Source organism: Anabrus simplex, chromosome 10 (assembly GCF_040414725.1).
Source record: "Anabrus simplex isolate iqAnaSimp1 chromosome 10, ASM4041472v1, whole genome shotgun sequence".
NCBI lineage: Eukaryota > Metazoa > Arthropoda > Insecta > Orthoptera > Tettigoniidae > Anabrus > Anabrus simplex.
The window spans coordinates 51,340,752-51,366,017 of record NC_090274.1 but is presented as its reverse complement, the minus strand read 5'-3'; the positions used below and the strand labels follow the sequence as shown (position 1 = coordinate 51,366,017).

General features: G+C 39.2%; 1 long non-coding RNA gene across 1 annotated transcript in view; it reads right to left on the bottom strand.

The window, feature by feature from the left end:
• LOC136881755 (uncharacterized) overlaps window positions 1-22,080 on the bottom strand; it is a 35,299-nt gene extending 13,219 nt beyond the window's left edge. The window contains exons 1-3 of the long non-coding RNA XR_010861040.2: window positions 21,924-22,080; window positions 16,713-16,785; window positions 15,686-15,758 (exon numbers count right to left, since the gene is read on the bottom strand). This is a non-coding gene — a long non-coding RNA (uncharacterized lncRNA). The remainder of the gene's footprint in view (window positions 1-15,685; window positions 15,759-16,712; window positions 16,786-21,923) is intronic.
• Between the last annotated feature and the right edge of the window lie 3,186 nt (window positions 22,081-25,266).

Genomic DNA, 25,266 nt, shown 5'->3' with positions numbered 1-25,266 from the left:
AAAACCCCAATTCTATTTTCCATGCCTTACAAATTTCCCACCCACATTTTCTACCTCCAATAACCCACCCTCCTAACCCACCCTAAACTACCCCTCCTTCATTTCCCTATCTTATCCTTCCTCATTACCATCTAACTTCAATTTCTTTTATTCTTCCTCTTATTTCACTATCACTCTTCCTCGTTTAATTTATTCTTCCTTCTCTAATAAAAAAAAAAATAAAAAAATATAAAAAAAACCAACAACCTTCATTTCGGTTCTCCTCTTTCAAATTTTAACTCTTGTCTTGCGCCAACTTCGACTACTTCAATCATGACCTAAAAATTTTTCATTTTAAAAAATAGCGCACTGTGCATATAAGTTTTCATTTGTTTTCCGATATTGCGCTTTTTACTACATTTTTTTCTTCTCTCTACAATTGTTTTTTCAAGTCAACTGTTTTCCAAGTACTCATTCAATTATACTGATTTGCGTCGTATATTTATATACGTACTTAACTTCCCGCAACCGTGACAAATTCTGGACCTTCAAAACATTCTCCACTCTACTTTGGCGTTCGACCGCAGCGCATGACCTTGAATGTGCCGCGCTGATCACCAGGAGCTGGCGGCTTTCTACTACAAATCTAATCGTCTGCGACTTTGTTATTTATGATCTTCGTATATTACTTGATAATATTGTGACCTTGTGCATTACAGAGTGTGGTGTCGTGTCTTTGTGCCTATCAGAGTGTGAAACTGACCTACGGTATTTGACTGTTCTCCTTCATAAACATTGTACATGTTTTTACGGCTGATGATGACCTGGACTAAGGTCGAAACCGGTCCCATTTAAATAAGAATGTAATTACTACATTTCTTTCGTTTATGTATTGAATAGGTTGAACCTCCTTTTCAATTATTTAATTTTTAACATGAACTATTTTGGCGAAATTTTCATTCAGCTACCCGTTTCAGGTGTAATAACAATGACCATTGCATATTTTTTAGCTTTGGTGACTGTTTGTCTTTCTGAGTTCTTAACTTGAAAACTACTGGATATATTTCTACCAAACTTCATATTTAGAATCCACGTGTCCTTGGGTAGGTTTTAGGGCCAAGTTTGTTTCTAAATCCCTGAATTGGACCAATCTATTTGAGATACTGAAGGGGATCAGGATCAAATACCGAGAACGTAGAATTATCTACAATCCATATAAAAATCAGTTTGCAGTGATAAGAATCGAGGGCTTTCAAAAAGAAGCTGAAATCTAGAAAGGAGAGAGGTAAGGTTGTAGTTTTCCCCTCCTACTTTTCAATGTTTATATAGAACGGGCAGTAAAGGAAATCAAAGAGGAATTTGGGAAGGAAATCACAATCCAAGGAGAGGAAAGGAAACCCTGAGATTTGCTTAAGATATTATTATTTTATCTGAAACTGCAGAAGATCTGGAGAAATTCCTGAATGGTATGGACAGAGTCTTGGGTAAGAAGTTGTGTTGTATGTTAGGTATTCAGCCCGAAGGCTGGTTTGATCCTCTACAGCTCCACCAACAGCTGTCATAGATAGCCTAGGTGTCACTGAAGAGGCATACTAGGGAAGTGAGGAGTGAGGTAGTTTCCCGTTGCTTTCCTCACTGAGCCAGAAGTTGCTATTGCATATCAGTCTGCCAAGCCCACTGAAATGCATGCACCAACCGACCCTATGAGTGATATTTTCACACCATTCATAACAGGGACTGGCTGCATAAGGAATGGCATTACTGGCATCGCTCATACCTCGGTCACTTTCATATTGTCAAAGCCAAGGATGAGACTGAGACAAGTCAATGAAAGTAACAAATTTATTCTAGCCAATACCAGAAGACATAGTGCACCGTAAACACTACATCCTGCCAGCAAAGGCATCTGGGTAAGGAGTACAAGATGAAAATAAATAAGTCCAAGAGTTTGGCCGATCTAAGTTCCTGAACTGAAAGAAGTTTTCAGAGAAAACTGACAAAGTTTTCCCGGTGAAACTGAATGTAAAGTTCCGAGATTTTTAAGTTGCATACCGGTAATCAAGGTTTGAAACCGGCCCCGTGGACTAACTTGCCTGCCTCTCACCCGGAGGGCCCGGGTTCGATTCCCGTTCAGGTCAGGCATTCTTACCTGGATATGAGGGCTGGTTCCAGGTTCACTTTTTCTACGACTACCTTTAATTGAGGAGCTATTTAATGGTGAGATGGCGACCCGGGTCTAGATAGCCAGGAATAACGGCCGAGAGGATTCATCACACTGACCATGCGTCACCTCGTAATCTGCAGGCCTTCGGACAGAGCAGCGGCCGCTTGGTAGGCGAAGGCCCTTTGGGGCTATAGTTTGGTTTGGTTTAGGAGTATTTGTAAGATTATAAGAATACCGTACATTTTTCATTTTTGTGATGTTTAGCCAAATTGTTGATGGTTCATTTGTTCCCAGATTTTCTGTTTTCCCGTGTTGTACGTTTTTTTCCCCGTGGTTCCTAGGTTCCACTGTAGTTAGAATCCACCTGTCCTCTTGTAGGTGTTAAGACCAATATTGTTTCTAAATCCCTGAAATGACTGGGGCTTTACACAAAACCGAAACAATGATTTTTCACTCCCACAACATATACACAACCAAATGCCTTAATTAAAATCAATTTCTAAAACTTTTTAATCATTTGTATCATTTCAATACGAGGATTAATAAGGGAGATATTATTAACAGACCGTTTCTCCGTCTAACTTCGAATAGACTTTTTAAAGCTTTTTTGTTGATTTGTCTGTCTGTCCGTTTGTTGAGTTCTTATAACTGGGAAGCTACTCTATATATTTCTACCAAACTTTATATCTGTCCTTGGGTAGCTATTAGGATCAATATTATTATTTCTAAATCCTGGATTGGTTTGGGGGTTTATAGGAAGTCAAAACAGTGATTTTTACCCTCCCACAAAATATACATGACCAACCTTAATGAAAAACTACCAGCCTTCACGGAAATCAATTTCTAAAAAGTTTTTTCTCATGAGCAATTTTTCTATAAGAGGATAACAAGGGAGTTATCATTAATGGACTGTCTTACAGGCTGTCATGTCACTTCAAGAGCCATTTTACTCTTTTGATACAACAGATAATAAGGGAGATTATCGTCAATGATTGGTTTCACGAATCTTCAGCCACAATGCCATTATGTTTAACCTCCTCCATGCTGAAAGCAATGGAGAAAATTCGGGATAAATATATCAGAATAGCGGTGCAATTGAACTCAACGTTACATGAAAATCAGTTTGCATATAGACCTGGCAGATCCACTGAAATAGCACTCCACCAGTTGGTTTGTAAACTAGAGGAAAGCCTAGAATATAAAGAAATTGCACTGGCGGCATTTCTAGATACAGGAGCTTTCAGCAATACAATCTATGACTCTACGATCAAAGCACTGGAAATGAGCAAGATGAGTAAAACCGTCATCAAATGGATTAAATCCATGTTAGACGGAAGGAAGATAAAAGCAACCCAGTTTCAAGGCGGTTAGTGCCACCCGAGGCTGTGCTCAGGGAGGAGTTCTTTCGCCTCTGCTGTCGAACCTCGTGGTGTACAAAATCATAGCTATGCTCAACGAACAGGGTTTCTTTACACAAGAATACGCAGATGATCTAGTGATTGTGGTACAAGGTAAGGTGATGAATGTTATCCAGTACCTCATGCAAAGATCACCCAACCTTGTGGAGAAACTGGTATCAGGAAAAACAACTATCAGTCAACCCGAACAAGATAACTCTGGTCCCTTTTACAAGCAGAAAATTAGAGGGAAAGAAATCACTGTAGCTCTTTGGGCAAGATATATATATTGTGATATGCTTGGTAAGGAAGCAGGCAGCAAGCTTTCTTTGTGTGGATGTTAGGAGTAGCATCAGATTGTGAAATAGGACGCCCGCCAGAGCGGAGCCTCACATGCCCACTGGGTGGCTTAAAGAATCCCCGAACTAGGCACACGTCATAGAAGAAGCAGCAGAAGAACACTATTTAGCGACTCCATATTGAAAAACAAATGCCAGCGTACAGCGATGCCAGAGCGATCGGGCCAAATTTAATGTGTTTTCGGCGTAAATAAGGCTTGATTAACAAAACTGCATCCGTCAGAGCAGTGTGCAGAATTTTGGTTGAATTATGAAGTCAGGAGTTTTGATAGAAAATACTCTCCAAGCGAAAGGCATTGGTAAACAACTTATATAACTGCGTTAGCGTACGGACGCGATGGCTGAAACCAGATGCCTTTGGGGATTCACCATTTCCCCTCCGATGTTATAAATTAATTACGGCAGATCTGCCAAACATAATCAACTCCGCATGGCGTAGCGCACTTGTGCGTAACATAGTCACACAATCTAGCGTATTGCTGATGTCAACATGCTGGTTTATCCAGGAGAGATAAAAATCAGAGTGGGGACAGGGCACACTTTCCACCCCTATTCCCAGCTTTGCTATAAGTTGTTGCAGTTTCTCGGGGGAGTGAGTAGTCGAGAACGAGCTGCAGAAGGTGGAACTACGGTCGGTCCGCGAGCAAGGTCTACCTCTTCTTTGTCTGAATAACTGACACAAAGAAACGGGAGTGAAGTTTTAAAAGTGTTTTCCAGTGTGCAGTGATAGTAGGAAATGTAACTATATGACAAAGGTATTTGTGCGACATCCGATCGCGAAGTAAACTCTGAATATTTGTCGTTATGTCGTAGGTAGTGACTATGAAAGGTTGAGTACGCCGTGGAGAAAGAACTCTAGACGGAGAACGCTCATCGCGAGGTTGATGTCTGTAGCGGTAAGGGAGCTCATCTTTCGAGGAGTCTAACTTTGGGATTTGGTAAACTTTGTTTCAAAAGAAAATCAGATCGTGTGAAGAAATACTATCAGTTTAAATCCATGTAACATTGAGAGCAGGATTTCAGGATCAGATTATCACACTGAGTAACGGGGAATGATAAGTACAGGATCTGAATTATCTAGACAAGAAATTAGGAGAAGGACGGTTGATATAAGTCACGGAAGTAGGAGGCGATAGACTTGGGAAGGAGGAGATCATGAATTTTCAACTTGCCTAATTTAAACGAAATAGACTAGCTGAGATATCCATAATAATTAGCATCACGTAACTTGCATCGGTCTAGAACGATAGAGGGGAAGTTGGATGGTGTCGAGTGATCAACAAGTGTGCAAGATTGTGTAAATATAATTGCAGTGATTTGTTTACCAGGAAGATGGATTACTCCAGCAAAGTCATAAAACTCCTAGAACCCAGAACTGCACGAGGCAGCGACATGGAGTGAGCACCAATGGCAGGCCCCTGAAAACTTCGAGCGGGGGCCAGAAGTATTGAGTATTGAGCTATTTTCTTCCAATGTTAGTATTACCCCTTGTAAATAGAGTTACTGTAAAGATAGGGTTAATGATGATGTAATTGATAGGTTAATTACCTGGAGTGGTCGGATGACCCTTGTTTAATTTGATTTATGTAAGCAGATATGGGAAGGAAGTGAACCAGGAAGAATGTATAGAGTTTGGGACCCCTTTTAGAGGATGCATGTGCATGCTATACTATATATTATATATTTTTGTTATGAGTGCTAAGAAAGATTTGAGGGGGAAAATAAGTAGAAAATTGAACAGGTTAATGCCGTAAATTTCATCTGCGTGACTGCATAATACGAGCAGGGATTAGTAGGTGTCAGGATCATTAACATGTGCCTATACAGAAGTTAATGTGGGATAGTGACAGCACTAAAGTCATAAAAGTAGAGGCAGTAGTTTGTTTTGCATGCTAGTGTATAAGTTTGGCTGTAACTGAAGATGTTCGAGAAGATATGTGTGGAGGTTCAAACCTGGCCCCCCCTACACATTAGCTAGGCTAATAAAGTAGAGATTTACTAGTTGAGTTTGATCATGTCGGAATATTATTATTATTATGATTATTATTATGTTCTTAATGTAATTTGATCGGTGTTTTTATACCGATACATTTCAAGCAACAGGTTAGAGGATTATTATTATTATTATTATTATTACTATTATTTTCTTAAAGTAATTTGATCGGTGATTTTATACCGATATATCTCCAGCAATAGGGTAGAATATGACAGGTACACAATCTCGCCTCAAGGGGGAGAGATTAGGGGACATTGTTCTTTGGGTTAAAGGCTGACGTAAGTGTGGTAAAAACGTACGACGGAAGAAGTGTATGGTTGAACCCCAGACTCCTGGAGAGTTGGGGGGTTTTTGGTATAAGATAGCGGCTTAATTTGAGAAATAATTCTTGGACATAATGATAGTATGAGCTGGTTCGAGCAGGTGTACCCTGCATTAGCTCAATTGTATGATTTGGTTGACTCGGTGACTGCCGATATTGAGTGCGTTAAATGGTCTCTCACCGCTGTGCGAGGGGAAGCATTCACAAGGAGTGATTTATTGCCCCAGAATGGGAACGTCCTTGTGAGAGGGCAGCTGAGGGAAGTCGCTTGGCCGAGAAATGTTTCTTTTTAAGACGGTGCGGTCTTCTGTGAGAATAAAGACAGAATATTTACGTAACTACCACACACGATCCACCAGCCATGATCTAAAGGCAATTAGGAATTTATGACTGTTCTCTACATGATTAGACTAATTAGGGCTTGATTACAGTACCCTTGATGGAGACGACCAGAGTCTCAGGTTCGAACCTCAATAGAGCACAGAAGGGACCGATAGCTCGCTCAAGTAGCGGGTGCTACGAGATGAAATACAGCCATTTATATTTTGTGTTGTTGTATAATATGTGTTCGTTTTTCAGGGTGTAATCTTGTTTTGTGATAAGTACTGTTCTGCGTGAATTTAGACTTCGTGAAATTTCACTGGTAGTTGTTGGAAGTGACGGGTTCGTGTTCGAGCCTGTGTTCGTTTGATTTTATTTCATTTGTCTTCCAATTGGTGGAAACGCGTAACCTTATTTTCTTTTCCATGGTTTACGTAAACATATATTTATTTCTCCAGTATACTTTTATTCACGTATAGATATTTGGTGGCGGTAGATGTAGGCTAAATGACCACTCCAGGGTAGTTGAATTAGTGTAAGTAAATTTTAACTTCATGATATGGGATTCGGTCCCATGGAATACTGATATTGGGAGGAAAGTGGTTCGTAATTGTAACTGTAAATAGGTAATCTGTGTTTTATTTTGTTTTGTGTAACACTCAACAGTTTTGATATCCAACGGGTGATAGACAGACAAAACCGATGGTATGAACGTAGTATGTCAACGAGAATGGTCATCCCTCGGGGATGTATATTTTTTCTGTGTATGTCAAATCAGGTTTCCATCAGATTGTTGGTTCAGATGGAAGTCTTCTTTCATTTGAAATATTCTTAGGAACTGTGGTCATCCACATAAATATTCTAATGGAATGTGGATGAAGTTTAGCTGATGGATGGTAGCACGGATTTTACCGTTGCTAAGTATTTGTATTCAACTTGTCAATTTATATCAGTTTACCAAGGATGTCATAGTGTATGTATAGATTTCAACGAGCGCCTTAGTAAATTTGGAAAACTTATTTGTGCTTATTCTTTGCCGAAAAACAAGCATCCAAAAACCTCTTCTGTTCATTGTAGGCCTTTAAGTTAGTTTAAGTTTGATAGCCTATACATGCCGCGAACGGTCTTCGACCCTGAGGAGTCCGTGTTCAGACCTCAGGAACGGGAGAGTGGCTTTGACCTGGCCGTGCTGTATGGCCGATAACTCCTCATGTGAGTGGATTAATGATACAATCCCAATGAGGGGAAATCGGCACAGGCCGAATAGGTCCCTTGACTATCGACTCCCGTGGAGCATGGTCCCATGTGTTCGTGACCCGAAAGGGTTGGTTTTGTTGTCACATGGCCCCATGAGTCATGGGGGACGGTGGGATAGGTCCCAATATATATATATATATATATATGGAAGAACAGGCACTGCACCTAGGTGTAGTGTTACATAAAAATCTAACCTAGAATCCACATATAGAAAGGAACCTGGGCCAAGAACTTGCTGTATGCATGTAAAAGAGCTGTTGGGAAGACATGGGTCCTAAGACCATCAATGGTAATGTGGATATATACAATGATCATTAGACCGTTGATGGCTTATGCTGCAATCATCTGGTGGCAGAAAGTAAGTCAAGGAAAAGTCGGCAGTAGATTGTGTAGTCTACAGAGAATGGCATGCATAGCCATAAAGGCCCTTTCACACGATCCACTGCTTGCCACACCACTCCACTCCACCAGAGGTGTGGAGAAAGGCCGGTAGCGTTCACACGAGACATTTCGTGTGACGCAACCTCCGTCCACTTTCGTCAACAGCAGGCTGCTGTCGACCGGCCTGAAGTGTCTTCCACACTGGGCAACTGGAAGCTCACTCATCACTGAATCAGATTAGCTCGTTCAGACAGTCAACATATGAGCTACAAGTTCGAAGATTTTGTTTCAAAATGTCGGTTCCATTCATAGATACTGAAAAGTTAATAATAGAAATACAAAATCGGCCTTGTCAGTGGGATTAATGAACGACAGACTATTCAAATAAAATAAAAGGCTTCAAATGTGGAATGAAGTTTCCCATGAAGTAATTCCACTTTCTGCCGAACTGGACAACTCCAAAGAGAGAGAAGTTGATATCTACAGTAATAGGCTATGTGTGTTATATGTTAACAATTTTCGATATTACAATAACATGGGTCATTGAAAAATAATTAATCAAGGCTTTTTAGCAGTCTTCATTTCAAAAGAACTGCTGCCAATTAAATTACATAATAACATTTTCTTATTCGGACCGAACACGATAGCCGCAGTCGCTTATGTGCCGCCATTATCCAGTATTCGGGAGATAATGGGTTCGAACCCAACTGTCGGCAGCCCTGAAGACAGTTTTCCGTGGTTTCCCATTTTCAAACCAGGAAAATGCTGGGGCTGTACCTTAATTAATGCCACAGCCGCTTCCTTCCCACTCCTAGCCCTTTCCTGTCCCATCGTCGCCATAAGACCTATCTGTGTCGGTGCGACGTACAGCAACTTGTAAAAAAAAAAAAAACAATCTTATTCGTGAGAACTACCAGTCTTATTTACAGAAGGTAGGTGTAGGTAGCAAGGCCATACTGGTAGCTCACTAAATCAGTCGTTCAAACGGTCAACATTGTGTGCGTCACAAGTTTGAAGTTTTTGTTTCAAAATATCGGCGGAATACATTTTCTCATGTTGGTGTCCTGATGCTGTAAACTTGCTTCAAGGATTGACAACAATTCAAACAAATTCCCACTCATACGAAAGTAATTAAGGAACATTTTTAGATCATTGGTACGTTCATCTAGAAGAACAATGAGTTCCTCGTTCAAGGCGATATGAATTCAATGGATAGACCCAATGAACCTTAGTACTGTTCTTTCACCTCAACCTTCTTTTCGGAAGAATGAAAATCCCAAGGATAATGTGCGCGTCCATGGACCAGATTCAAACCGAGACGCAAATATGAGGTGGGGACGAGAAGTTGCCGGCAAGTTGACGGAAGTGGACAGCAAGTGTCTGAGAAGTGGAGTGGAGAGACGTGGCGTGGAAAGCAAGTGGACCGTGTGAAAGGGCCCTAACTGGGGCTATGAGAACTACGCCAACAGAAGCCTTGAATACTTTACTAGACCTCCCATCACTATGCAATTTCATTAAAGGACAGGCTAGAATGAGTTCATACAGATTGGCACAATCAGAGTGCTGGAACGCACAAAGACCAGATCTAGGACACTGTAAAATTAACAGAGTAATAACAGAGGAAGTTCTACACATGCCTTCTGATAATATGATACCAAAGAACAACTTTGAAAAACCGTCTGAGACCCAGATAATAAAAAAAGAAGACTGGGATATCAACAAATGGAATACTGAAAAAGAAGTTATAGTGTGGTGGACTGATGGTTCAAAGAATGTGGATGGCACAGGAGGAAGGATCAACGGGGGAAGACCTGAGAGATAATCCAGATGAGCCTGGGCAGACACACTATAGTCTTTCAAGCTGAAGTGATAGCTATCACAACATGTCTTGAAGAAAATCTGAAAATGAACTATAGGAATAAGAACATTTTCATTTTTATGGGCAGCCAAGTGGCCATTAAGGCACTAGAGGCAGTCCGGATAATATCCAGAATTGTCCGGTATTGCCACTCACTTCTCCTGAAGCTCTCAAAGTACAACATTGTCAAAATAATATGGGTACCAGGGCATGCAGGTATAGAAGGAAATGAAAACGTGTATGGGAATGCCTACTGAAAAGGAATGTACCAAAATCATTAATAAACAAGATAAAAATGTTGTATCATGAGAGTAAAAGCAGTGTAGAAGTGGGGAGTGGTGACTCTGAAACATGTTTTACAAAAAAAGTCTCAAGCAAGGAAGTGCACGGTCACCATTATTGTTTATTATATTGATGGATGAAATCATAAAATGAGTAAAACAGAGTAGCAGTAGTGATGAAGTGAATGCTTTAGTATTTGCAGATGATGTGGTGATTTGGGGAAAGGGAGAAAATGATATCCAAAGGAGACTGGACATTTGGAATGAAAATCTGAAGGAGTTTGGAATGGTAACTAGTAAAAAGGAAACTGTAGCCATGCACTTTGGGAAAGAGAAAAAGAGAAGCCAAGTGAACATAGACGGTGAACGGTTAGAGAACGTAGAACAGTTTACATATCTGGGTAGCATTATTAATGGAAGTAATGAAATCAACCCTGAAATTAACAACAGACTAAGTAAAGGTACAACATCATTTTATCATCAAGTCAGAGAGCTTTTATGGGATGACAAAGTACCCAAGAGAACTAAATTAACATTATATACTGTACCCATCCAAATGGTATTTTATAGGATTTATAGAGGTTTCATATAATTTACAAAGTTTATTCCACCTACTGAATACTGTACAATAATCGCAATGTCTATAAATACATCACAATATGTTATCAAGGGACTAGTTCCGACACTATATGGGTCACATAAAATCAGCTTCATGGTCCGTATTGCACTTCAATAGATTCACAATTAAGCAATTTATTTTCCACCTAGTCGATACAATGATAGGTTAAGGCAATTTAATGGTTAAAAATGGTACATGTTTCATATATTATCAACATCTTCAGCTACATGACACTGTTTAGATGAAAAATATATAAATTGACAAATGCTTTAGAGGAAGGGTCCTTAAAATTAACATTAAAATTAACAACATTGTCAATCTTATGTTAATTTTAAGGACGCTTCCTCTAAAGCATTACTATATCAATTTATATATTTTTCATCTAAACAGTGTTATGTGGCTGAAGATGTTGATAATATACGAAACATGTACTACTTTTAACCATTAAATTGCCTTATGCAATCATTGTATCGACTAGGTGGAAAATAAATTACTTAATTGTGAATCTATATGGGTCATCATCAGCCGAACTAAGATACACTTATGGATTTGCCAAAGTCGAATAACATTGTGAAAGTAAAATTTAAAAGAATGAACTGTGTATGTGATGCAATAATGTTCATATAAAATGGTGGATTGACGAATTGTCATAGATAAAATAATGTTGTACTGATCAATGACAAATAAATTTTTTAGGATTTACGTCTATTAAAATTAAGCTGTAGGAATAATATCACTCAGTTTTTACAAATGATGATTAAAATATGCCTTTGTTAGTGAATACTCTAAAACTGCACTTTAAAAGTGTAGCCTAATATGCCAGTTGAATGCAAAGTACAGATGCTTCTATTCAGTTCTAAAATTCAAAGTGCATCTTCAGGTAGAGAACTGAAAGTTGAACAGTGGCGCAGAGGGAGTCTGTCTTGCTTGAGGTCCAATATTTCTGATACAGAAATTAGATGTAGATAAAACCATGCAACATTCTTATAATATAATGGATTCTTGCTGTGGTGTGAGGTGCGGTGTACCCATTCGACCAATCATTAATTATAGACCGAGTCCAAAACATCGCAATTTATTCAAAGGTTCTTAAGGAATACTACCAATTCTTATCTAAGAAGTCCATTAAAAACACACATGAATTAATAGATAAACTAAATAAGTTCAGCATGCAACCAGATTATTCACTCCACTCTTTTGATATTATAAACATGTGCCCCAGCATCCAAATTTCCAAGTTAATTCCCATCATTGAAAATAACCTGAACAAAAATAGTCATTTGAGTGATTTAGAGATTCTATTTGAGTGCTTACTTCACTGATGTTGTTACATTTTTCAAGATGTCTGACATGAAAGACATAAACAACTGTGGTACAAAGTACCTGACTAATCTGAGTGACCGAGAAGTGAATAGGCTTCACTCCCAAATGGTTTTTGTCATAGATCATGCAGGTGGATTGATTGACCTCCTTACTGAACTTGAAGGGTCTCTGTATCCTACCTCTCATCTCCTTTACCCCAAACTACATAACCTTGATGCCAGTTTTACCTTCATTTGTGAGGGGAATTTTTCTGCGGCAACTAATGACACTTTGATTAAGTTCACTCCTCTACACAGGCTACATGTAGAGACACATTTGTCAAAGCTGCTGATTCTTCACAGTGCAACCTAGTCACATTGAAAGCTAAAGACCACAACCATAAGCATTTTGTATCAATTTCTCAAGCTATGTATTCAAAAAATATAATTTTGAATAACACTGATAAATTAGATGAGCTTGAGAAATCGTTTGGAGTAACAGATCTCTCACGAAACGATATCTGGTCTGGTTACTGTTCTCTGAAACATGCAATTCAAACCCAGATGAAAAATAAAAAAAGTGATGTCATGCTTGCATTAACTGCAGTTCAGACAGAGTTCAGCATATTTGCTAAATACTGTCTTGAGTTGTTGTAGACCCCAACGAACAATGTAGATAGCGAGCGTGTGTTGTCTCATTACAACACAGTGATTACAGACAGACGGTGAAATTTGAAAAAAAAAAAAAAGCAATGCCGAAGTACTGACAATGCATTCATTTGAACAATGACTTTGTATTGTGTGTGAACCAAGGACAATAACTGCACTTCATTTACTTGGAATTGTTAAAATTAATAATACCATGCGATAATTTTAACTTTGTAAATAGATGCTAATTTTGGAAAAATAGATGCTAATTTTGTAACAAATAGATGCTAATTTTTCAGGTCCCAATTATGGGATACTCTACTATTCAGCTTACAAGTAACTTAGGAAATGGATGATTATTTGAAAATAAAATATAGGAATACAGTCGGACGTAATCTGAGAAGGAGGGGAAACTTGCCAAAGAATTTACCAAAGAAATTCGTAAAGAATTTGTGTGAATTAATATGTAATAATTTGCCAAGAATTTGTAAAGAATTTGAAATAATTTGTAAAGAATTTATTCGTTAAAGAAATATTGAATAATCAAGTGTAGTAATAGTGATTGTAACAATACTTTCGCTAATATTGTAGTCTGTTCAATGTTGCAGTTCGTTAGATCAACGGTTTAGACCAGAGGCATTATTACAAACAAGGAACATTGGATTGCAATGAATGGAAAGCAAAAGCATGCAATTTAAATAAGTTCATGTTAACGAATCCAGAAGCATTCATATTATGTTGAAATTGAATATTATTAATTTCCTTTTTTTTTTTTTTATTTGCACGTCCAGACTGTAATTTCAATAAATGTCATTGTTGTTTTGTTCTGATTTTCATTATGCTATGTCACCTATCCAATCACCTACAGCCTTGCAAATATAAATTTTTAAAAGTCTGTCCTGAAATAGTAAAGACGGCTCTGCGAATGTTCCACCCATTGGGACTCTTGCTCCGCCAACTGAGTGACCCCGGAAAAGGGGACAACACACAGTATTTTATACCAACCGTAACACACGGACTAGAAAAGCTGGTAACTAATAAGACAAGATAGTAAGATCAAAGCAATAGAAATGAAATTTTTAAGAACATCGGTTAAAAAGACAAGAGGAGACAGAATTCAAAATATTAAAATCAGAGAAGAGCTAAATATAGAGCCATCAATACAGAAAGCAAGACTGAGATGGTTCGGACATGTAAAAAGAATGGGAAAGGAATGGGTAGCAAGAAGGGAACTGGAAAGAGAAGGTAAGGAAAAGAGACCAGTTGGAAGACCGAGAAGAAGGTGGGTGGATCAGATTTGGAAGGACATTAGAGAAGCTGGATTCGATGTGCCAGAAGTAATGGAGCAGGATAAGTGGAAGGACAGGAGTGGAGGAGGCTTGTTAACCACATCCAGGCGACTGGAGTGGGACATTAATGATGATGATGATGAATTAATACAATGCCGGTAGCACTGTCCAGCTACCTAGCTGATTGATCACGTACTGGCCCTCAATTCAGAGGGCTATGGGTTCGATTCCCTGCCAGAGATTTTAACTGGTTAAGTCAGTTAATTAAATTAAGTAAATCAACGGAAAGATGTTGACAGTTCCATTGACGCTGTGGCACTCAAACAGGTATCTTCCTTTAAATACTTCGGAAAAATAATATCGGAGGATGGCTACTGTCACCAAGATGTCAAGGTGTGGCTTGGAATGGCAAGAGCAGCATTCTGCACAGTGCCTTGAGCCTAGAGATGAGGAACCGATTTCTTATGATATCTGTTTGGTCACTGGGTTATACTGTGGAGAAACATGGACGCCAGCTTGACTAGTCGTATTCAGGCATTTCAAATGTGTTACCGGAGACGCCTGCTTAAGATTCCTTCGGCAAATCAAGTCACAAATGCGGAGGTACTCAATCGAGCTGGTGAAGGAAGAGCACTGCTTGGGCAACTTTGTGAAACTTTCTGCAGCTTTATGTTTGTTAAAAGGATATATTTGTAGATGTACTTTTAAACTGCGATGTTTCATTTACATTATACATGCAGATATTACACATTGTCCAATAAGGCAGCCCTTGCTTTTAGTATATCCCCAGAAATCTCATCAATTCCAGCTGCTTTTCTAGTTTTTAACTTCTGCATCCTTTTGTAAATATCTTTGTCATCATACATAAATCTACTTCCTCTACCTGGATATTATCCTTACATCCAAGTATCTTTATGTACAGCTTTCTGTCCTTCGAAGATTAACGTAGTTACCATCTGTTGGTGATGCTTACCGTCATTCGCATTACCTTCCCAGTTAACATTTGAGATCACCCATGACAATCGAGTACCTTTCTGTGGCTTTCCACACATAGCTCACTATTTTATCAAATAATTCAGTGTCAGCATTCCCCCTCTCAGGTCTGTACACCCCAAAAGCATCAAGTTGCCAATTAATGTTAGAGATGATCCTTACATCTAGAATTTCATGTTTCTCATCCTTAACTTTCATAGCTTACAAATTATTCTTTCACCAGCATGCATACTCCCCTTCTACCAGATCTGTGCTATCCTTATGATAAACTGTCTAGTTCTAGGAGAAAATTTTCTGCATCGAAAATAGCCTGGAAAGTTTAATGATGATGACTTTACATTAATAAGCCAGTATTCTACATGTCACCTGTCTTCAAGATATATTTGTGACATAAATAGTCAACATATTACTTCTCCGTAATTCCTGACCAGCTGCAAACATCAATAACAACCAAACACTGTTACCAGAATCACAGGCCATTAACAGTCAATTTAATAAAATACAGTGAACAAGTACTCACCAAAATGTTACAACTTCACCAATCTGGAGGTTCCAAGTCCATTCCGCTGGCAAATGAGAGAGGACTTGCTAACCTATAACCCAAGAAATATTAGTTAGGCCACACAGATATGATAAAAACCACATAACGGTTTTGCACTCTATACTGCAGCGTTAAGTAGAGTCGAAACTGTTTATGTGACATCGCTTTTAAGAACGTATTGGATATAACGGCAAAATCTAACAGTCCTATATAAGAACTGTATTTTAAAGAATTGCTTACTATGACATATCCTATTGTGACATATCATATAAAACGGCATTTTTTTGACATTTTTGCAGAAATGTATCAACTACAACTTCCAATGTTTTTTTATGTTTTGCGTTAGGGGAATGCTGACAACAACGAAAAGCTTATTTTCAAACTCTTGTTTTCAGTAGATTGTAGATAACAAATCACTCTATCTGTTAAGCACTCCAGGCAAGCATCTCTTTGAAAATGTCACGAAAGAAAGGCAAAGTTCATTGAAGAAAAGTCACAAATAACATGGTGATTACAAAATGGGGAACAAACATCAGGGTAGCAAAGGAATTGTATTCACACTCAACAATTTCTACAATCTGGAAGGACGGAGAGAACATCTCATTCATTAGCCAAGACCGTGCGCGACATTAGTGATGAATTTACATCGTTGCTATTTCCTTCCTCACTTATTACTTTATATTTTGCTGACATATTGTTGCTGTACGTAGTGTGTAATCATCAGTCCCACTCCACAAATACTGTACTTATTTTAGTTATGTTTTTTGAAGTTTTAACTCTATTCTGTCAATTAACCACATAGGTGTGCAGCCTAAAAGTTACAGATATGACATTTTTAGAAACAACAGGAAAAAATAGGTTTGTGTAATTATCGCTATAACAACTGTTAATTAACGGTCCTCTGAGTCGTTATAACCGGTTTCGACTGTACTTCCATTTGTAGGACTCTAAAGTACAATCCTCTACTTTATTAATATATAATAAGATACAATGAACAAGTACTCACCTAAGAATTAAAACTTCATCAATCTGGAGGTTCCAAGTCCAATCTGTTGGCAACTGAGAAAAGACTGGCTGACCTGTAATAACCCAAAAAATATTAGTTATTTGATATGATAAATAATTAATGCACAGGAGTTTCACACTATTATCAAACATATGTTCTCATATTTCTAGCAATATCTAAAGTACCACCCTTTCCCGCCCTTAGCGCCCAACTGTTCACTTTGCCTTCCGGTCCTTAACGGCCGGATGCATTTTATACACACTTCTGCGATGTATGCATTAGTTTTTTTTCTTCGGCAGTGAAGTGTTTATAAGGCATTTATAAAAATGCAGTACGATCTAAAAGGCTTAGGAAATAAAAGAAGAACGACAATCTGTCTTGACGTTGCCTAGGCAATGGTCTTGAACTTCCGCGAGCGCGGGTCAGCTGTTCTGTTCATAAACATCGAGGGATTGAATACTGTGGATATTGAAAATGAGCTGAATATAGGCGAAGAAAGTGACACAGAATTGTTGAATAGGGGTGGAGGTGAATTTTTAGTGAGTGAATAACATATCAACGAAGATAATTTTAGTTTTAAAAGTGATTTATGTGAAAACGGATATAGAGAATTCGGACCTGATGGCAATACCCAGGCATTTTAGGTAACACAAACATTTCGTTTCGTTACTCCGAATTATTATATGGATGATGTTGAACCTGTCCATAATTTTGACAGAGTATTATGAGAAATGCATTGTTTTTTTACATATGTTAGGAGGAGACAAACTATTCAGTGACATAGCCACCTGCATATATATCAATGTAGCATACAAACAGTCACATTCTGGTAACATAAATACAGAATGGGAAAACACTTGCTTAGGGAATATATAAGCTGATATACAGTACAGTATATGGGCATCATTTCACTTCCAGAATAATGTGGTTATTTAGAGGGATTCAGAAAATATCACCATTAGGGGGTGGAGGTTTCAACCAACAACCTTATGACTCAATGAACAGAGAAATAGATGTGATGGTATGTTTTCTAATATTATTGAAAAATTGAATAAATTGTGATCAATAGTTCTTATTATTTTTAAATTTTCTGAAACAATGCGCTCTGCTTCAAATTTTCCTAAATACAGTAATAGGTTGAAACGTGGGGATAAGCGGATTTAAAATGTGGGTGGAAAAGGATTAAAGTTTTTCAGCCCAGCCCACTTGCCATTCTTAGAAATATGAAGCTCAGACAACAACTGATCGATAAAGAAAAATCATGCAAGAGGTGTATTATGAAAGTTGGAACAACACAACAACTAGATTCTCAATCAAAACTCAGTAGGGAATATTAATTTTGATTTCACCGACTGTTGAGAATATAATTTCAACAAGACACTGCTTCATAGGAACACCTACAAAAGGATCATGACAACTATAACTAAAGCTTTTGTTTGGGGGAAACAGGAAAAACTATTCCCTTTTTTGGTTTGAATATCAATAGTGTTGTTGGTAGGATACCTGCAGCACTTTCTACATTTACATTCTGTATGTGCTAAACTGACATTTTGCGTAGCACTTCCGTCGCATCTATAAAAAAAGATACAATTTATTTAAATAATTAATACAATGCCGGTAGCATTGTCTAGTCCCTGGCTGATTGATCACGTACTAGTCTTCAATTCAGAGGGCTCTGGATTTGATTCCTCGCCAAAGATTTCAACTGGTTAAGCCACGTAATTAAATTAATTCCAGTAAATCAATGGAAAGATGTCAACATTTCCATTCATAGTGTGGCACTTGGACAGGTATCTTCCTTTAAATAGTTGGAATAAATAATATCTGAGGATGGCTAACCTCTCAAGGTGCGGCTTGGAATAGTAAGAGCAGCCTTGAGCCTAGAGCTGGAGAATTGATTTCCTAAGAGATCTGTTTGGTCGCTGGGGCTGTACTGTAGAGAATCATGGATGCTCAATACCAGCTTGACTAGTCGTATTCACGCATTTGAAATTTGGTGTTGGAGACATCTGCTTAAGTTTCCTTAGACAGACTGAGGTACTCAATCGAGTTGGTGAAGGAAGTGTACTGCTTGGACAACTTCGTAAAAGACGACTCGCCTGGATGGTGCACGTGCTGCGACACACAGACTTACTACAAGACATAACAGAAATAAAGAAAAAAGAGGAAGACCATGGCACACTTTCATTGACCAACAGAAGCAAGAATGTTGGGCAAATAAATTAGAAGGCCCACTGCCATGAGAATTAGACAACTGCTGTTAGACAAACAAATCAGCCAGACGACTGATAGACTACCGGGTGGCACACAAATAGTTGACACAATTTTAGAATAACAACTTTATTTTTCACAGAACACTAATTAAATTACAAGTAATATATGACATGTTTAGCCCGTATTGTCAACTTGAACAGTTTAAAGATATTAACATTAAAAGTTCCACATAAGATTTTCTTCTTAAAGCAAAGTTATAGGTAGCCTATGTGCTTCGTCCCTCTAGGGGACATCTTCAGCCTAGCAAAGAACGGAAGTTAAATAGTAAAATTACCATAACAAAAAAAGGTGTTATATACATGTCCACAGCAACTCAAATTTACATGATCTTAATGTGCCATTTGATAACAAAGTGGTGACGTGAAATTCACTTCAAACATCCCATCGTTGTTCAAGTATAAAAGAATCTTACGCTCAATGACACACAGGTTAAGAGAGAGAAATCATGATTAGCAGTTCAGCATAGAACCAAGCTATGGCGACCCCGGTCTAGAAAGCCAAGAATAACGGCCGAGAGGATTCGTTGCATTGACAATATGTCGCCTCATAATCTGCAGGCCTCCGGGCTGAGCAGTGGTCACTTGGTAGGCCAAGGACTGTCAGGGCTGTAATGCCCTGGGGTTTTTGTTTAATGAACAGTGTCCACAATGGTATAGTGGATCCGAACTTTCTTTTTAAGAGTGATGAGGCATGGTTTCATTTGTTTGGATATATCACTTCACAGAACAATAGCATCTGCAGAGAATCAACACATTTTACAGCCAAGACCTCTGCATGATTTGCAGGCAGGTGTATGGTGCACTATTAGTGCCCCATGAATTATCAATCAGATATTTTTTTCAGGACACGATTACTTCCGACTATTATATTCACAGTATTCTCAAACCATTTTTTGCTAAACTGACTGAAGAAGAAAAAAAGGTATGGCTATTTCCAGCAGGACGGTGCGACAGCACATACCGCGCATAGCTCTATGCGACAGTTGCAGGAAGTGTTCGATGCTGATGAGATCATCAGTAAAGGCCTATATGGTCCCCTCATTTGCTGATTTAAGCACATGTGAATTTTATCCATGGGGACCTCTCAAAGAAATCGTTTAGAGGAATAATTGTAGAACCGCGAAGTGTGTGTTTCTAAATCTCTTAATATGTGAAGCTTGCATCACAGCTTAACAAGATAACTTTCAACCTCTGTAAATACTGGTGAGTTCAGTTTCTTTTACTAGTTTATTTATTTGTCCTACACATGAATATAGCTGGCAAGTTCAGTTTCGTTTGGTTTCTATAGGTGTAATTATGCTGCTTATTTGAGACGAGTATGACCGCTCACCACTGTGGGACTGCGCTCACTGTCGCTGCTTCGCTGCACTCCTATGTCTCAGTACTCCCTATGTCTCAGTACTCCGCTATGAAGTCTTAAAATATATTCCATGTATATACAGAGCCATGAAACTACATCCAAGCTTCTGCAGGGACATCTGGTAAGTTTCACAGTCCTCAGCCTTATCACCACCTCTGTTCGTTCTTTCAATGGACCCACAATCGACCAACACCCTGGACCTATCTTGATGTTCGTGTCATGCTAACTACAGTACCAAAAACATGCTTGATGCCCAACACCAACCCCCCAAAAATGTAATGATCCATTAGCACTACACAGGCCGTGAATTAATAACAAATTCATGTACCTAACATAAAGTGCAAGAAACTGGGTAAAGCTTCCATTGAGCCTTCGCAAAAAGCAAATTACAGATCCAACACGGCATGGCTTGGACGATGTCACAACATGCTATACAAGGCTGCCAGCTTAGGTCCAGCAGGTGACAAGACCATTGGAATGGGGGCAAGTAAAGAGGGTCTGGGAGCATAAGCCCCCACGTTAGGGCTGCAAACAGGTTAAGAGGGTAAAACTTCTGCACCCGGTGTGCGAAAGTGAGGTTAGAGATCCAACATGGCACGACTCAGATCACGTGACATAACACTCGGGAGGCTTGCCAACTTATGCATTCTTAGTGACAAGACCACTGGGCTGGATTTGTTAGGTCTTGGGAGTGACAAGACCATTGGGCTGGATTGGTTAGGTCCGGCTAGTGACTAGACCATTGGTCTGGGGGCAAACAAAGAGGGCATGGGGGTGTAAGCCCCAGGTTAGAGCCTCCAAGCAGCCCTTAAACCTCTAGTATCCCACATGATACCACAATTGGTCTGGATAGGTTAGAGACAAAACCATTGGTCTGGATATATTAGACAAAAATTACAAGAAGGGAGAGTGAAATTGATGGTTCTCTTACTTTTAACGAATATAGCAGCCCTGTTCTTGCACACTATGCAAGCTCAATAGGAGATAAAACGAAGCTTGGCCGGTGAATAGGAACACAGCATGAACATTGGCTGACCAATAGGAACAAAACACATGGTTGTATTCAGCTGATTTACAGTCTCGGTTTTAATTCTTCTATATAAGTAAGAATACTTCTATGGGCAGGATGGTAGATTTACAGTGTGCCTGTTTTAATTCTCCCATGTAAGTAATAATACTTCTAGAGGCAGGTTTGTGGGTCGCTAGCAAGCAAAAGGGAAGGATCTCTCTTCTACGCTACTTCAGGTATGGTTTTATGTCATTTTTATATGCATTTTCCCCCACTTAACCTACAAAGGCTCTTGGGAATAATACCAGAAACTGAAACGATTAAAGTCGATGATAAAGACCTGCACCTCAACTTATAAGCAACAAGTCACTGACCTACCCACTCTTATTTTCTCACATTAATATATTTAGATACTAGGCCCCTTTCCTTCACCATTAAGCTTAACAGTGATTTCATACCTTTTTTTACAAGGGAATAAAAAATAAAAATCAACATCGTTAATGACGCACGCTTAAAGCTAATGCATGATTATGAATTATCAAAATACACCGTAAAAATATAGTACTTACAGCAGCAATTATTATTCAGTGCAAATCCATAATTGATGTTGATATTTCTTGAATGTCCAAAGCCATATATAGTCACTCAAACAGGAGTATTTCAGGTTAACAATACTACACACACATTCATTACTGCATAATCATACCAACGATATTAACACTATATTATTTACTATAGCACACGTGTGTAAACCACTGCCTGCTCGATCTGCATCCGACGGCTGCTTATACTGCCTGCTCATTGCAATATTTTAACATGGCACTAAATGAAACACTTCGTTTACAAATACCCACAGCAGGTGGCAGCACCAACCGGCTCCTGAACTGTCGGAATGAAATAGCGGGAAATAGGGTAGTACTGTATTTGTTTACAGTGAAAATGGTCTACTGCTGCGTGCCTTTCTGCAAATCATAGAAAGGGAAACCAGAATGCCGTGGTATTTCATTCCATGACACGGGCTTTTTCAGCAGATCCAGTTGAAGCCATGTTTAGTTCTATAAGAATGGGCGGAGGGTGCAATGACATGACTGACTCCCGGGCTACCGGTACTCAGAATTCTATGAAGAGAATTCTGAAATCCGGTATGTTAATATCCACCGATGGTGCTAACGTTATCCATAAGCAAAATTCAAAATTTTCTGCCTCAGTATCCTCTCCCGGACTTGACGAACCAGAACCAGTGATGCCCGTTGTGTATGTACTTGATTTACTGGAAGATGTTCGTGAGCCCCCTGAGTCGGTGTGTGTCACTTTGGAAACTGATTCCCATGCATTAGTGTGTGGTTATTTAGTGCATGTAATCGAAAAAAAAACAATGCAGCACGTGCTTGAGTAACGTTTCCCCCTCAGTTAATGCATCCCCATTGATGAACTTAATCAGACAGTCTGTCAGAGGAGGCCTGCGCTATCCCTAGCAAGGATTTATTGGCCTAATTATGGGGCTACAGAATTTGTTAAGGCAGCTCTACCGTACTGCAAGAAATCTGCAAGTCTGCTCCAGACTATAAAAAACTATGTTCTACCCTCTTTAAATAATAATAATGTTATTTGTTTTACGTCCCACTAACTACTTTTACGGTCTTCGGAGACGCCGAGGTGCCGGAATTTAGTCCCGCAGGAGTTCTTTTACGTGCCAGTAAATCTACCGACATGAGACTGTCGTATTTGAGCACCTTCAAATACCACCAGACTGAGCCAGAATCGAACCTGCCAAGTTGGGGTTAGAAGGCCAGCGCCTTAACCGTCTGAGCCACTCAGCCCGGCTCTACCCTCTTTGTGCCACTGTAAGATTTTAAAGTGTATTAGTAACAATAAGCACCAGGAACTTGTGTCAGAAACTGTGGTGGCCAAATTCGTGAAACCTCTACTTAGTAATGTAGGGAAGTACCATACAGACAAAGTTTACAGGTTTTCTTATTCGTCGAAATCTCTTTCTCGAAAAATCCTGAAGCTATCACTCTCTAGAGCACCACTTTATGCATACAATTCTTTAATTTTTATGTTACTTTCATATTTAAAATTTTGCTTGTATGCTTATCTAGCTGCATTCACGCGATAACTGGGTACGTCTGGTGCTGCGATCTAGCGGCAGTTTGTTTGTAAGTCGTGTTACACGTTTGAATATGGAATGAGCAGGCAGTATAAGCAGCCATCGGATGCAGATCGAGCAGGCAGTGGTGTAAACATATTACAAATTTGCAGTATCGGTGGAAGCATGAATTCTTCTTCTTCTTTGTGTTTTTGTTTTGGACACTGCCTGCTCGATCTGCATCCGATGGCTGCTTATTCTTCTTCTTGGTGAGTTTTTGGACATCGTCGTAAGACGCTACGTCCAGTCACTGGTGTGCGGGATAATTAATGTCTAGGAGAGGTACCAACATTAGAAGAAAATAGTACACTACAAGATAGTAGGGTTAGCTATGTAATGAAGCTAATGACAGCCGGGAATAATGAAACTGAGGAAAATACCAAGAATATGGAGGCTAATCTATCGAGGACAACACAAAAAACACTGGGACACAGGGTTCTAACGCTTCACGTCTGTGTGGTCTGCCACGACGTCTTACTACGAACAAAACAGACCGGACCACATATAAGGGTTAGGATGCAAAAGTTCATACCTATAGGGAAGGAAAAGGTTACTATTGGATGTTACAGGTAACTAAAAATTTAAGGATTAAGTCTACCACGCGAAAAGACGGTTGAAACACTAAACACGAAACATTTAACGGCAGTTAGTACCCCACATGAAGAAGCTTAGCTATGAATTCTCGACGGTGATGTTCATATGTCTGACACTGAAAAAAAAATATGGTTGACAGTACCTACTGCCCGACCGCATGGACATAAGTTACTTTCAATAAGATTAAGGCGATAGAGATGAGCAGGCGTACGCACATGATTTAAGCGAAGCCGTATAATTGTAGTAATATGACGCCGAGTGAAGTTACCAAAAGCGAAACACAGTTTATTAGGAATATCAGGCAGAAGTGTGAATAAGTGCTTACCTTTCAACGGGGAAGTTCGGCGCCATACTGCACACCACTGATCGTGGATGAAGTGACGACAATGGTCCCATAAGTCTGTGTGTGAAACTGCGATATAGTAATCCAATCCAGAACCCTGGGCAGCCTCTTTAGCTAGGATATCCGCTGTGACGTTACCGTGTATGCCAGAATGGCCCGGAAGCCATGCGAATAATACTTTAACAAGTCATAGCTTAATTTGCGTAAATTTTTAATGTACCAATTATTGGTACGTTCGGGATTGTCTAAAGCCTTCAAGGTGCTTAAAGTACAAATGAGAGCTTGTGATATTCCAGAATATTTTATGTAAAACCTGTCATACGAAAATGAAAAGGGGATTGTAACCAAGTTTCGCTCAAAAAAATTACCACAGGATCAAAAGAATTTATTAAACTCACTAATTCATGTTACTTAGTTAATATGCTCCGACAATTTCATTGCAGGAGCCGCAAGTTTTACTTGACGGTAGGGGGAGATTCCACAACTTGAACAAGATCATCATATATTGATTTTAACTCTTTCTTCCATATGCCGGTTGTATCAATTGTTGCGATTACATCTGCAAATCTGTTAAAGAGAGGTCGACATAGTTCTTTAGGGTTAACGTTTGCTTTACCCTGTAAAGCCATGACAGAGGAAGATGACGATATTGGCGCGTGGGTATCCGAAGTTTGCCCTTGAGGACTTGGCTTCAGTGATGTAGAGGCAGTCTCGGTAGGAGGAGCAGGTATCAAACGCACTAGGGGAGGGCCAGAATGTTCTGGAACCGTTTGCGGATTACTTAGTAACCGCAAATATGATGCCCTATCATACCCTGGGGTGACAG